General features: G+C 35.3%; 2 long non-coding RNA genes across 2 annotated transcripts; one reads left to right on the top strand and one right to left on the bottom strand.

Moving 5' to 3' along the window:
- The first annotated feature begins 398 nt into the window (after positions 1–398).
- Positions 399–2,322, top strand: LOC114369212. The gene is made up of 2 exons (XR_003657558.1): positions 399–561; positions 2,217–2,322. It is a non-coding gene; the product is annotated as an uncharacterized LOC114369212 (long non-coding RNA).
- Positions 2,323–3,264: 942 nt separating this feature from the next.
- On the bottom strand, positions 3,265–3,831 carry LOC114370279. Its single transcript, XR_003657811.1, has 5 exons — positions 3,817–3,831; positions 3,680–3,738; positions 3,522–3,585; positions 3,365–3,430; positions 3,265–3,287 (listed from the first exon to the last, which is right to left on the bottom strand). It is a non-coding gene; the product is annotated as an uncharacterized LOC114370279 (long non-coding RNA).
- Positions 3,832–14,633: the final 10,802 nt, after the last annotated feature.

Here is a 14,633-nt window from a genome sequence, read left to right on the forward strand (position 1 = left end):
AGAAGATATTAACTAACAAAGATGATTTGAAAATATTCATGTAGACACACATTTGCAGTTTCAGGAAAATGCTTCCATAAAAATCCATATATGCCCCCTTAAATTTTGAAATGAAACTGAAAACAAATTTAAACCACATTTTATTATTGTGGCAGACATTACTGAAGATGAAATATACTTTCATTGGCAAGTCCTATATTATAAAGCTTCTAGCAGAAAAAGCATTTTGGCTACAATTTTAAGGCCTTATAGTCATAACAATCTCAACAAATTCCCTTTCAATTCGATGTCAGAAACATATATTTCCCCCATATATAACAAATCGATAAATGGTGTGTGATTCAATGAAGGTGCCCATTTTCGGCCCAATTCGAAGTCGCAACAAGGTCTTCTACTGCATACTCTTTTCTTCCTTCATCGTCATCACGCACTTTCTCTCTCTAACTCATTCTCTCTCTCTCTCTCTCTGAATTTTCTCCTCTCTCTGATTCCTTTTATTAATTGGAGTTTACTCGCTCCTTTTCCTTTCCCTGAAAACATTTCCTCGTCGTATTGATGTCAGTATGTGTTGTTTTCTCTCTCTTACTTTTTTTTGTGATAAATTGTATTTTCTCAATTGATTTGATTTTCTCTTTGATCATTGTATTGAGCTGTTGTATACGATTCTCCAATCACTTATTTGCTTTTCCGATTTTATTTTTTCTGTGATTAATTTTGATTTATTTGTCTCAATTTTTGTTGTTCATTTCTGGATTTCGATACTGTGATCCTTCGGTTATTTGAGCTTTAGGTTCATGTCTTCGATTTCTTCTGATTACATCTAATTATTATTCTTTGTCTTTGTATGAAATGTTTACTTCTGTGCCTTTTTGGTTTGATCCTCAAATGTTATGTGAAAGACTAGAATAGTCTTAGGATGTTGCTGCTCTTTACCATGTTTGTTTGGTGAATAATTCGTTTAGATGTATTAGTTCATGCTTTAGTCTTGCCTTAAATTGGGTGTGTTAATCGAAGTCAGTTTAACTGTGAGATTTTTCCTATTTTTGAATCACCGTGTGCTTTGGGTGATTGTTGCTATTTTAGTGTTTGTTCTCTTTTCTAGTAGCTTCTGAATCGTGTAGGCTGTTATCAATTATCAATATCATAGGTACTTGTAGATCAGGTTTCTAGTTGATTTCCTTTTCTTCTTTTCTTGTCTGGGGTGAAATTACTGAATTATTTGTTGTTTTGTTCTGTTACGACCTACCCTTTTCGGAATTACTACCTCGTGATTTGTTGTCTTTTTTTCTCTTCTGTTTTATGTATGGATTATGATATGTGAACCTCAGTTCTTGTTGCTTAAATAATTTGGCCAGAGATTTTTTTTTCTTTTAAAGAGAATAACAGGATTTTATTAGAAAGGGCTAGTAGGGAAGTTGATCTTAAGCCGTGTAAAGGAAACAAGAATGCTAAAAAACCAAACCATAAAAGGTCAAATTGTACAATGTCATAGACCTTTATCCTGTTTCATCTTCCCATAATATTTGGAATGGTATAGAATATAAAAGTTTTTCTAACTAGCGGGACAAATCCAACTTTCTCAGAAGATGGAGAGAGTCTATACCATGGATATTAAACCACTGAACAGTGTAGGAATGAATGACTGCTAGTCTTTGAGTAGGGAAAAGAAAAAACAAGAAAGTAGAGAGAACCTTTGTGTGAGTGATGACTTGGTTTGTACATGTGCTGCAAATCATATGTGATTAGTGGTGTCAAGTGTTGTCCAAACTCTAAATGATGACTTGACCTTTGTGTGAGTGATGTATAATGGATAAGCAAAGGTGTTTGGCAATTAGAAACATGCCTCTTTCTAGAGATTCAATAAGAATTTGGAAGAACAATTTAGTGAATTGACACTAGAATAATACAAATAGTAGCATGTCTATGATCTTAAGGTTTGGGTTCTTTACCAACAACAGCTATTCCTTTTAATCAAACTTGTCTGCTTTTATGTGTGATGTTTGGTCTTCATTCTTTTATGCTTAATAGGAACCAACTTTATTATTTGAGACATGCATTTATCAAACTTTTGTAGTACGTAGAAAATCTATTATGTTATCAGCTTTACACACTTTCTTTCCAGTTATATAATTATCAAGTTCATAAAAATGTTAAGGAATTATTTTAAAAATATTTTGAGTCTTTATTTTGCATTGGATAATCTAATTATCCTACAGGAAAAGGGCCGCCCACTTCCAAAATTGGGTGAATGGGATGTCAATGATCCAACCTCAGCTGAGGGGTTCACAGTGATTTTTAATAAGGCCAGGGATGAGAAAAAGACAGGTGGCAACCCAGATTCACCAGGAAAGACTGCCACTGATCCTCATAGCAAACCAGCAGTAGAGCCGGGCAAAACTCAAACTGTAAGATGTTCTTGATGAATTCTCTCTCTACTTACTTGACAAACACACCACTGTTTTTATTTTTAATCTGAATACAGCATATTTTGGTCCATCTGAACAAGAATTTTAACCATGCAAAAATGTTGATTGTGTTGTGACATGTGTGTCACGTCATGTATGCTTGTGTTCTTTGCATGAGTTGAGAAACTATTGGATGTGACATTTTCTGTAACTTGAGAAAATATGCTAGAACAAGAATACTAGCTTTGGCCTACTAAATTCAAGATGTATTAAAACTCTGATTTATAGTTTGTAAATTATAACCTCTGCTGAGTTTTATTCCCCCTCTTTGTTAAGAATATGAAGCCTTGGCATACTAAATCCATGATGTATTGAAACCATGATTTATAGTTTGTAAATTATAAACTCTTCTGGGTTTTCTTCCCCCTCCTCATTATCTCTGCCGGCCTACTAAATTCATTCACAGTATTCACTCTTGCTTGAAATATATTTTTTCCTTATTAAGCTGTGATTAAGATCTTGTTAAAAGCATTAAAATGTCCAAAACGAAAAAGGAAAAGATGGCCTTAATTCAATATATCTTGAAGCAACAAGGCATGAAAACAATAGAAACATTGGTTCATCCTTCATACATAAATTGTCATTACACTGGCCTTCATTAACATAGCCAAGCCAACCCATGTATACCTGTTTGTGGGACATTCTGATGCCCTTGGATTCATAATCTGGCATGTTATCTTCATGTTGGTCAACCATGTCAGTTGCATTTTCTAGGCAACAGTCTTCGAGTTCTAGTGATTGTTTTATATCTCTGATCGATGACAAAGAAAATGACAAAGACCTAGAGACATTCTTACATCGTTTGAGGATAGAAAGCTCTTCCTGGCCCAAAAATTTATCATTTTAGTTAAATTAGCAACTCACATAAAACTTATACTACAAGAAATAACTGATACCACCTTCAAAAGTCGAATTTGATGTTGTAAAGCAATTACATCCCCAGTAGAATCTTCGTTCACCACAGCCTACAAGAACAATATATGGAATGTGTAGTGATAGGTTGATGAGATTCATTCCTTTGAAAGAAATTCAGACTGATCATAGAATGACACTCACATTATTTTGAATAAGTTTTGCTCTCTGAGCAAATTTAAGTGTATTCAATGTTTCAGCAGCGCAGCTGCAAAAGTGAAACGGGTAAAGCTCCATCAAGCTTCTATGGTAACCTGAAAAGTTTTGATAAAGGAAATATAGTTCTAGATAAATAAACAAACCAGATAGAAGGGCTGACATTGGCAATGATCATTGTTTTCGAGTTTCCGCCAAGAGAGTCCTGCATTTTATGCCAAATAGTGATGAACAAAAGAACCCTGAGACTAAAGAGTCAAACTAAACCAGCATATAAATCCACCTGAAGAAGAAAAGTCAGTCTAGAGTCTCTGTAAGGGATATGCCTCTGCTTCCCATTTGCCACATCCACTAGTATCATAATAACATGACTGCAAGAATGATTAGAGAATACTAGTTACTCAATGAGAAAGCAGAAATAAGACAATTCAAAATCTTAATGTATTAATCTAAAATGTAAATACCCCAAGGTAGATAATGATTTATTGATGTTAGCTGCTTCTTTTAAACGCTCCCCCTCAGCACCAGAAGTCTTCTATCTGTTAGATATATGATAATGATAATGATAACTTGGTTCATAGGATACTTTAAGGGTTTCAGCAGAGTGCGTTCCAATCCTGTACTTCACAATTTAATTGACATATTTCATCATTTTTACTGGCTATTTCCTGTTCCAGCACTTCTAGAGCCTCAAATGCCGCACTTCTTTCATATTGTACAATGTATTCCATCTGCAGCAGTTGCTCTTCCAAGATTAGTTGACCCTCAGATGATTCCTCGAGCTTTTTCTTTTGTTGTTTAAGCTCTTCCTCCAACAGAGAGTGTTGTTGTGCAGCTTGTGCCATAGTTTTTACAGAGTTGTCTTTCACTCTCAATTGCTCTGCAGAAATTAGAACCATGTCTTCATTCTCTTTGATATCAAATGCTTTATCAGGGTCTGCCCTGCCCCTGAATGATTTGGAGTAAGCCTCAGCAAGTTCAGATTTAAAGATCAAGAGTCCCAAGTGATTCTCTTCAATGGCATAATAACAATTTTCCAATTCCATCTGAAGCTCCCTTATTTCTTGTTCTTTGTTGGTCAGTGTAGACTTATAAGTAACAATATCTGCTTCCATCTTTGCCACTTGATCTCCCCATTGAGATTCTTTAGACTTGACAATTGAGGCGCAGTGTTTATGCACCTCTTCCAACCGTCTAAGCTTGTTGCGGAGCTTTGATGTCACCGAATTTGCTCCACCATTATTGATCTGAGCTTCCCTGAGTTCTTTAAGTAAATCTCCCAATTCCTTATTATCTTGTTCAAGTTGAACAATTTTACGTTCCGGTTCTCTCACCACCATCTCTTTCTCTCTTATTGCGTTTCTCATCTGTGCTATTTCTTCATTTCTCAGAATTGTCAATAGTTGTATCTCTGACTTCTTTCCTACTCTACTGAGAACTTTAAAAAGTGGAGTGGTTAAAAGGTTCAATGTTTTGTCTATCTTACAATAACTTCGTTTACCTTTCTCCAGACAGTAAAGTTGTTTGCATATAAATAACCTCTACATAAGAACATGCACACTCGCAAGCACAAAATGTCTGTTTGCACACCTCAATGCACAAAATAGAGAAGTAATAACACTGGTAGATTTTATTTTTTTAAAAAAAGTAGGTTATGTTCAGTTGAACTCTAACCCAAAGACTCTATTAGTCATTTTCCAAATGGATATATAAATACCCATCACCATTAATCATTAACAAATAAAGTAGAAGGGAGCCCAAATGGACGAAACAAGGAATTTAAAGAGAGGGCCCAGAGACAAGCTTGCCTAACAACCTCATTGACTCAGATCTTTATAGCTGTACCCAACACACTTGTTTGAGCACCGTGAGAAGTAAATTCTCATGCTGAGAACAGTCAAAACATTTAAGCTGGAACATCTAGAAAATTATAAGCATTTAAGCATGGCCAGGCTATAGATTCCCAATTTAGGGATGCCACCTAACATGAGTGAATTGAAATTACAGTAGTGTGCTGCTTATAGAATTTTGAAGCTGTTAAAGGGAGAAGCTTAGCTTGGCCAGAATTTTTCCTCTACCTTAATTATAGGATTGTATTTATGTGGTTTCTCAGATCCCCATTTCAGATTCTTCTTAGGTTCAAGGACAACTTTTATTTTAACCGGTGTTATGAATATAAAGTATCTCCTAATTTTACCAATGATTAATTTCTATCAAAGAATTGATCCATCACTTTTAATAGAATTTCAAAGACACCTTTCTAGAAACAAAAAATTAAAAAAATATAATACAGAATGTGGAAGTCATTGTCTCATTGATATTGCAATTTTAAAACTCCCCTGGATCATGCCATTGTATCATTTCTAAATACAATTTTGTGATGCAAACACCAATTTAACGTTGCTAGGGAAGATTCTTGATATTGACATACTTTATAGGGAAAAACATCAACTCCTCAAGCCTCTATTTTCAGCCTAAAAAAAAAATGCTATTTTCTAATTTCTCTTGTCTTTAGTCAACTAGGCCTCTACCCTTTAGAATCAACCCATTGTTTCCCTTGATCTAAAAGTTAGCCAGCTAGGCAGCCAAAAATGGAGCAATCATAAATAATGGAAAACAAATGAACAAAAGATATAATAATTTTCAAAGACAATAACAACACAAACGAGCCTCATGTCACTCATGAATGCCCTTACGTACAGGGAATTTAATTACTTGACTTCTGTACATAATTGGCATTGTTATACACCTACAAAATCGGGCCTTAGTTAATGGATGTTGTACTGATTGAAGTAATATTTTTGTGTAATTCAAGCTCTAATTCAATGTAATTAAATTAGTGGGCACATAGCAACTCTGGAATGGTATTATTATCATGTGAAAGAAGCTTGTTGCCCTCAACATGTTAAAGAATACATGAGTATGCTTTTCCCTGTTCTGGTCAAGTTAAGATGTTAGCCAAAACTTAATTTGTTTCCTTTTGACCAAATATTTAAATTATCCTTATTTCACTTAAAATAAACCTCTTTACTGGTTGTACTATTTTATAAACCTCAAACATGATGCATTGTTATTTGAGTATGATTGATCCAACTAATAGTTTCCCCCATTGATGGTACAGATTATATGTCATCATTACAACATTTGTGTTAGTGTTTTCCCTGTAACTGCATCCCCACACTCGTTGTCGTTGACACTGAGCATCTTTCGAGGCATGTCTCTATTTTTAAAAAGTGGTATGATTGTAACATGTCGTTGTTCAAATATCGGTATTGTTTCATGTTACTAGTTAGTTGCATTATGAGTGAACCTTAGTTCCCCGTTCGAGATTCAATACATCGATTAATACGGATAGTTTGAATTAATCGACGTATTGATTCTTGAATTGTCTGTTTGGACAGTTTGGGATGACATATTTTTATAGTTGAATCATACGTAGAGGTAAATTATCTTTTGAATGATTTGAAGAAATTTCGGTATACTGCATTTGACATTGTTCTTCGGGTGCATATTTGATCGCGGTGATTGTTCACACATTCACCGCTTTCATCTTGTGTACTTGAAGACCAATGCGAAATGCTGCCGAAATTTCATCAAATCAGTCGAAAGAGATTTTACTTGTACGTTTGATTCAACTATAAAAAATGTCTTCCTAAATGGGGTAGGGCCATACCTTCAATGCAAAAAAGTGAGTTTAGCATGCATCACAGATAACTTATTCATTGTCATGAATAGCAATCACGAAGCATGGATCGAAGTTGGATGAAAGCAAAACGCATCAGTGATGAGTATGAGAACGGGGTGGAACAATTTCTACAGTTTACGCAACTTAATGCTGAAAGTTTGAGGGGCAATTATTTTTGCCCATGTGTTAAATGTCTTAATGGTAGACGACAGTCAGTTGATGAAATCCGATCACATCTGATATGTTACGGCATCATTCCGAATTACACAAAATGGATATGGCATGGGGAATCGGCCGACATTCCATCTTGTGAGGGAAATTCGGTTGTGTGGTCAGGTTTTTTTGCGGTGGATGTATCCAATTGAATGCTACATGAAAGTGTTGAAGGGATATACCAAAAATCAATATCGACCAGAAGCTTCCATTGTAGAAAGGTATGTTGCTGAAGAAGCTATTGAGTTTTGTTCACAGTACATGGAAACAGTTGAAGCTGTGGGGGTACCGAAAATTCGTCATGACCGGACACGAGGAGGTCAAGGGACATGAGGCTTCAATGTTGTTACCATGAGTCGACAAGATGTGTCATAAGCGCATTTGTATATCTTGAATAACACACAGGAGGTCGTTCCATACATACAAACTCACAAACAATATTTGACATCTATTAACCCAAAATTGAACATGATGAAATTGTTGCAAGAGCATAATAGAACTTTCATGAACTGGTTTAAAGAAACAATTATGAGTGATGACAATGCTTCCAAAACATTAAGATTGTTGGCTATTGGTCCGAATCTAAATGTCCCTACTTGGCAGGGGTATGATATAAACAATTATTCGTTCTATACAAAGTCACAAGATGATAAAAGTAGTGTGCAGAATAGTGGGGTGATTGTGGAGGCTCATTCTGAGCACTTTTCTAGAGCATCTGATAACAACCCAATTGAAGCCTCAATGCCTTATTTCGGAGTTATTGAAGAAATCTGGGAGCTTGATTATAATCAATTTAGAGTGCCAGTATTTAAATGTAAATGGGTTAATGGAAATACCGGTGTTCATAGAGATGAAATGAGATTCACTTTAGTAGACCTTAACAAGGTAGGTTACAAGGAGGAACCATTCATTATGGCAGAACAAGCAAGACAAGTGTTTTACATCAAAGATCCAAATAATCATAGATTATCAGTGGTTCTACAAGGAAGGCCAATTGGTGTTAGGGAACAAATTCATGATGCATCCCTTGACATTTGTGAGACTCCTCGTTTTTGCACAAAAATGCCTTCAATATGTGAACAAGCAAAGGTGGATGACGTACAAGCGATTCGTCATGATCATGCTGAAGGTTTATGGGAGAACATTGCTCCTTAACCGCCTTGTATCAATGTAATGTTACAATATTATTTTATTTGTTATTGAGTTATATGTAACGTTCATATTTATTTTGTGTTGCGTACATGCTATTTTTAATCCTACCAAATTAATCTAAATTTGTTTCATTTGGACAGCGTCATGGTGACACCGCCAAGGTCCCCTCCGCAGTCAGATGGTAATTCGGAGCCACAACCTAAGAAGACACGACAAAGCCCACGTCTTAGAAGGCTAACTTTAAGAAGTTTAGATCAGCCTAGACCAATAGTTAATGTGGATCCTGCAACTGGAAGAGCATCAGGCCCAGAGAAGCAAAAGTTCCACAATTTTTTAGGGGTTGTAGCTCGAGAAAAGATCCCCATTGTCCACAGCAATTGGAAAAATGTGCCAGAAACTCTTAAGGACATGGTATGGGGGGACATTTTGGTAAGTCATGTTAACAGTTTGATGTATTGAAACATTGAGTTTATTTTCAAAAAAATGTTTACATGCACTAAAATTGACATGATGAATATGTAATGCAGGCTAAATTTGATATCCCAGAAGCTGAAAAGGCCAAGAAAAAAGTAATTTCCACGGTGGGCACTAGATGGAGGCAATTTAAGTCTTCACTAACCACTAAATTTGTCTATGCTGACACACAAGCCAGACAGGAAGAAAATCCTTCAGTAAAATATGGTATGGATAAACAAACTTGGGACGAATTTGTTGCAAGTCGCAAGACCCCGGATTGGCAGGTAACATGTTTGTTCAATTTAGTTTAAATTTCTTTAGAAATGTACATTTTTAACAATTAAATAAATGCAAATAATATATTGTCAATGACAGGAAATTCGGAAAAAGGCAAAGGAGAGTAAACAATACAATGACTGCCCCCACGTACTGTCTCGTGGGGGTTATGACTTGCTTGAGAAAAAATTGTTAGATGAGAAAACAAAGCAAAGACAATAGCAGGCACTTGTGTCTGGAGGAGCCGCCATATCCCATTAAAAGGCACGTGAAGTGGAAAATGGCTAGAACCAAACGATATGGCCAGATGACATCAAAGGCAGCAAAAGAAATTTCGGATAGAATTGTGAGTTGCAGCATGATTATAATCAATTTGGAACTAATTTTTGTTTGCTTTATAATTACTACCTCATTAACTCTTTCAATATGTTGTGCTTGTTTTAGGACTCGTTAGAAGAGCATACGACACAAGGTACTTTTGTTCCCCATGGTCGGGATGACATCTTGAATACGACCATTGGAAAACCGGAACATCCAGGTCGAGTTCGTGCAACGGGATCTGGTATGACCCTTACTCAATTTTATGTTAGGGCAACACGTACGTCGAGTAGTTCCTCAGCAACACTAATGCAACAACAGTGGGTTGACATTATTGGAAACATAAAGGAACAAGTAAGGAATGAATATGAAGAACAACACAAGAGGAGTCTGGAGGAATTTAAGAAGGAGTTGTCCAGTCAGATCTTCATTCAGTTGAGTCAGATGGGATCACAATACTCTCCCCTTATTGAGGTGGATTTACAGGCATTGGCTGCACGTCTTAGCACTAAAGGAAGTAATGTAGAAACTGCTGATGTTGACCCATCAGGCGACAAAAATGTGAGCTTAAAACCCACTATGGGGTTATACGTGCAACGACAACATACTACAGTGTTGGTGGCCTTGGGGAAAATATGTGAGGGGGGATCTGCCATTCACAATGTCACTGATGCTGATGATGTTGTAAGGGTGAGTGTTGACAAAGTTATAGAAGGTGACGCCGAAGTGCCCTTCCCGACATCAGAGATTCAATATGTCAGACAGGCTCTTCAAACATTCATTGCATGACCAACAAATCTTGTGAAAAAAGTGTCACATGAGGTAAATTTGGTGTTATTATATTTGATGCATCACATGTTTACATGAATATATGTTAGTTTGTGACATTATGTAAATTGTTGTTTTCATTACACATTTAGGAGTCTGATACTAGTCCAAAGAAACTTCATGAAACAGATGAAAGGGGGACGAATGATTTTAACCATGATCCGTTGCATCAACTGATTAAGAGCCTATATTTCATGTACGACACACCTGTTGAGTTGAAGTGGGATGGCAGCAAATTTGAGCTTTCAAATGTTGATGCTTCATTCTTCTTGACATTCTCTGATGTAAATGAAATAGTAGCTGGATACAAATGTTTGAACATATCTATACTACAGTTATGGATGCTGTAAGTAAATTTAATATGATTCATTGATAAGTAGTATTTTGTATGCTATGCATCAGTATCAATTTTTATGTATATTTTATCAAAGCAGGTTTTTGGATGAGTGGAGCTCAACTTTGGGTCATGCTTTCGTGTATGGATTCCTTGAGCCACAATCGATACACAATGCAAAGGATCAACGTGCTGAATGTGAGCATTACTTTCAAGCATGGCTCAAGGAATCGCAACGAGAGGTGTACCTAGGAGCTTACTTAAATCAGTAAGTACTATTAATTCAAATGGTTATAAATAATGTTGAAGTTCTACGTACCTAATACTTGTTTCTTGTAGGGGTCATTGGCAACTGGTAGTACTGTGTCCTGCGACCAATGTTGTTGCATGGTTTTGTTCGTTGCGTAAGAAGCTTGATACTCATATCAAAACTGCAATTAACAAGTAAAGTTTTCTATTGTCCCTCATATCATGCAGTGTAATATTTTGTGTCAACCATTTGTTATCGTCGTATAGATGTTGATCATGCTATTATTATAAGCAATGCAATGAAGTCAGCAAACACAACTGCGGATGGTACAAATAATCCAGCAACTCCTAAGTGGATTGAAGTCAAGGTTAGTGATGCAATTAATCATTATTTTCCAGTATTGATTTTCAAATGATAATCTCAATACAATTGTTAGATCGAATTATTATTTATATTGAATGTAGAGCCATGTTCAAAGCGGAGGGTATGAGTGTGGCTACTACGTGATGCATTGGATGTGGAACATCGTCAGTGGGGGTTTAAAGAATGATTGGAGCATGGTATGTTCGGTTTAACATCTTCAAATTACTATTTTAGTAGTATTTTCATTCATTTTACATCTTCATTAAATACACCCTTTGTATTCTTCATATTTTGTAGTGGTTTTTTGATGGAACGGCGTTAGACAACGAAACAATTACAACGATTCGCCAGAAATGGGCAGCATATTTTCTTAAATTTCAAAGCAATCAATGTACAAAGTCTTAGTTGACATAGGAATTTTTTTGGTTATTGTGAACATTACTGAGACAAATGTCACTATATTGGCTTGTATTTATTTGGAAATATATTTATGAAACTTTGTGTTTTGTTATCTCTACAAAATTGTTGGACTGAGAGAATGGAACTTCTTCTTTTAATTTCTTGTCATTAATGGCAGATGGAACGATATCAAGCAAGGGAAGACCCTTAGGTTTTCAATAATTACATTTTTGCTATACCGCTTATTCTTTTTTTTAATAAGACAACAGACATAAAATTCACAAATTTCTAACTCCTGTACATACTTATTCTTTTATAACTGTAAAGAAGCAATGCTTCTTATTGGCAATGAGATTTCTTTGCCTCTATCAGGTTTAGAGTGAATGATGGGGAGGACAGCTACACAACTCTTCCAAGAATAGACCCTTCTGTGACCCAAAGGATCCCGACACAGCATGGTAATTTTACATTTTTTATTTATTTGTGAATGAGTTTAATTTTTCTTTGTTGAGGCTTTTGCTTTATAGGCAGAATAGCTGGCCCTAGGCAAACGACTCCAAAATCAGTGATTCACCAAATTTGTTATATCATCCTCTTTTCTGTGTTATATGATGTAGGAGGTTTAACAGTTTATATTTATTTATATATTTTTCTACTTTTGTTGTCTGTTCATAATGTTAGTAATTTACCATTCAATTTTACAACCTGAAAGTTATTTTTCTTTATTTGAGCACAAGCATCTGTCCTTTGTTGCTATTCTATTTTGATTGTTCTTTTTAATTTTTATGAGAATCAGTTCAGTTGTTTTTTCTATGAATCTTTTTACTCATGGACACTTGTTCCAGGCTATTATTGTCTCATGTTGTGGCTGCTTCCATGGTCGTACACTAGGTGTCATATCTTTGAGCTGTGACAATGAAGCTACCCGTGGTTTTGGTCCTTTATTGCCTGGCAATCTTAAAGTTGATTTTGGTGATGCAGAAGCACTTGAAAGAATTTTTAAAGGTTCTGTACTGTGCCGCCATATACTTTTTAGTTCAGTGGTTTGCTTTATCATGACAGATCTTTGAAGTTCACTATTTGAATTTTCTCTATGAACTGCAGAAAAAGGAGAACACATAGCTGTGTTTATTTTAGAACCTATCCAAGGTGAAGCTGGGGTAAGTTTTATGGAAGTGCATGTTTATGGGCTTGCCAACACTTGTGTTGATTGAATTGAGATGATAAGGAAGCTGCTATATACCCCTCTCTTTCTCTTTCTCTAATCTGTTTACTGATATTAGTAGTTACAGAAAAAAACTGATGATGCATGTTTTCAGTTAGAATTTTTTCCATGTTGCATGTTTTAGTTTTAGTAAAATACATAATGCATGTCTAGAATGGAAAATTTCTACAGCAATTTTGACATTTTCATTTACATGGATGATAATTTAGAAGCATGCAACAAATTCTTTTTTCAATGAAGTCATGTTTTTAAGATAATCTACCAATGTTTAGATGTTCTATTGCTTGCAATACCACATAGAACATGCCTAACATTTTTTTTTAATTGTTACTTTGTTTTATATTCGTTGGGCTTGTGAAGTGAACTGTTTTTGACGTTCTGCGTTCCTGTCATTGTATATCTTGTTTCATCCATGCAACAATGTATTAGTTTCCTGACAAGAATGTAAAATATTATGTATGAACTATGATAGCCTCGATGATACATAGTTACTTGTTCTTGGTGACTTATAAAAGCCAAGTGAACTTGACATTTTTTTATATGTTTTGGGTGTTTTTGCTAGTCCATATTTAACAGCCCTTTTTTTTTCCTAATCTAATCTAATGATTTTTTTGGCTTGATTGCATTTTTTGCCCCCAAAGTTTCAAATATCGTGAATTTTGCCCCGCACGTAGAAAAATCTCCACAATTAAGACATTTTGGGCCAGTTTTTCCTTTAAACTGCCACAATTAAGACAATTTTGGGGTGATTTTTTCATGAATTGTAGTGGTTATTCTATGTGGGGGCAAAATTACTGGAAAAAAAATTGGAGGGCAAAATTCACGACTTTATGAAACTTTGGGGGTAAAAAGTGCAATTAAGTTTTTTTGCTTCATTTTTTTAATCTGCCAACTTGTTTTATTCTATATGGTGTAAAATGTTATGAACAATATGTACTTTGTATTGCTTTTTCAAATTCTTTGAATTTGCTTTTTTAAAGAAAAACTTCTATGATACCCTTGTATATCACTCATCCTGCAGGATGGCTATAACATTCTGTACACATTTTTTATTATGTTTTTTCTTCTCAAAGTATATAATCTTCTCTACATTCTTTTAATATATAATATTTTTTGTTTAAAGGTGATATTTCCTCCAGATGGTTATTTAAAAGCTGTTAGAGATATTTGCTCCAAATATAATGTCTTGATGATTGCTGATGAAATTCAAACTGGGTTAGCAAGAACAGGGAAGATGCTGGCTTGTGAGTGGGAAGTTGATAGTTGGTTACAATTGTTTTTTAGGTACCAATGACATTCTAAATCCTTGACAAGCTATTTAATTTTATAAGACACTAAGATGATATATACCATTCCATGATACAGATATTGCTCATGTCTACAGCAAATTTATTGGCCCTCTTCCGGGGAGTCCTGATGAGTTTGTCGCCTCTGTTAACAAGTGCTTTCCACACATTGTTGACACCATTATACTCCTGAACACTAATTTGATGTTCCAAGAAAAGATGAAAAGGTCCAGAAAATCACTGGCCTCTGCTTAGGTTAGTATTTTTTTCATTTATGTATCGTTAACTGCGTTTTTTCCCTGTTTAAGCTGACTG

Source organism: Glycine soja, chromosome 10, assembly GCF_004193775.1.
Source record: "Glycine soja cultivar W05 chromosome 10, ASM419377v2, whole genome shotgun sequence".
NCBI classification, from domain to species: domain Eukaryota; kingdom Viridiplantae; phylum Streptophyta; class Magnoliopsida; order Fabales; family Fabaceae; genus Glycine; species Glycine soja.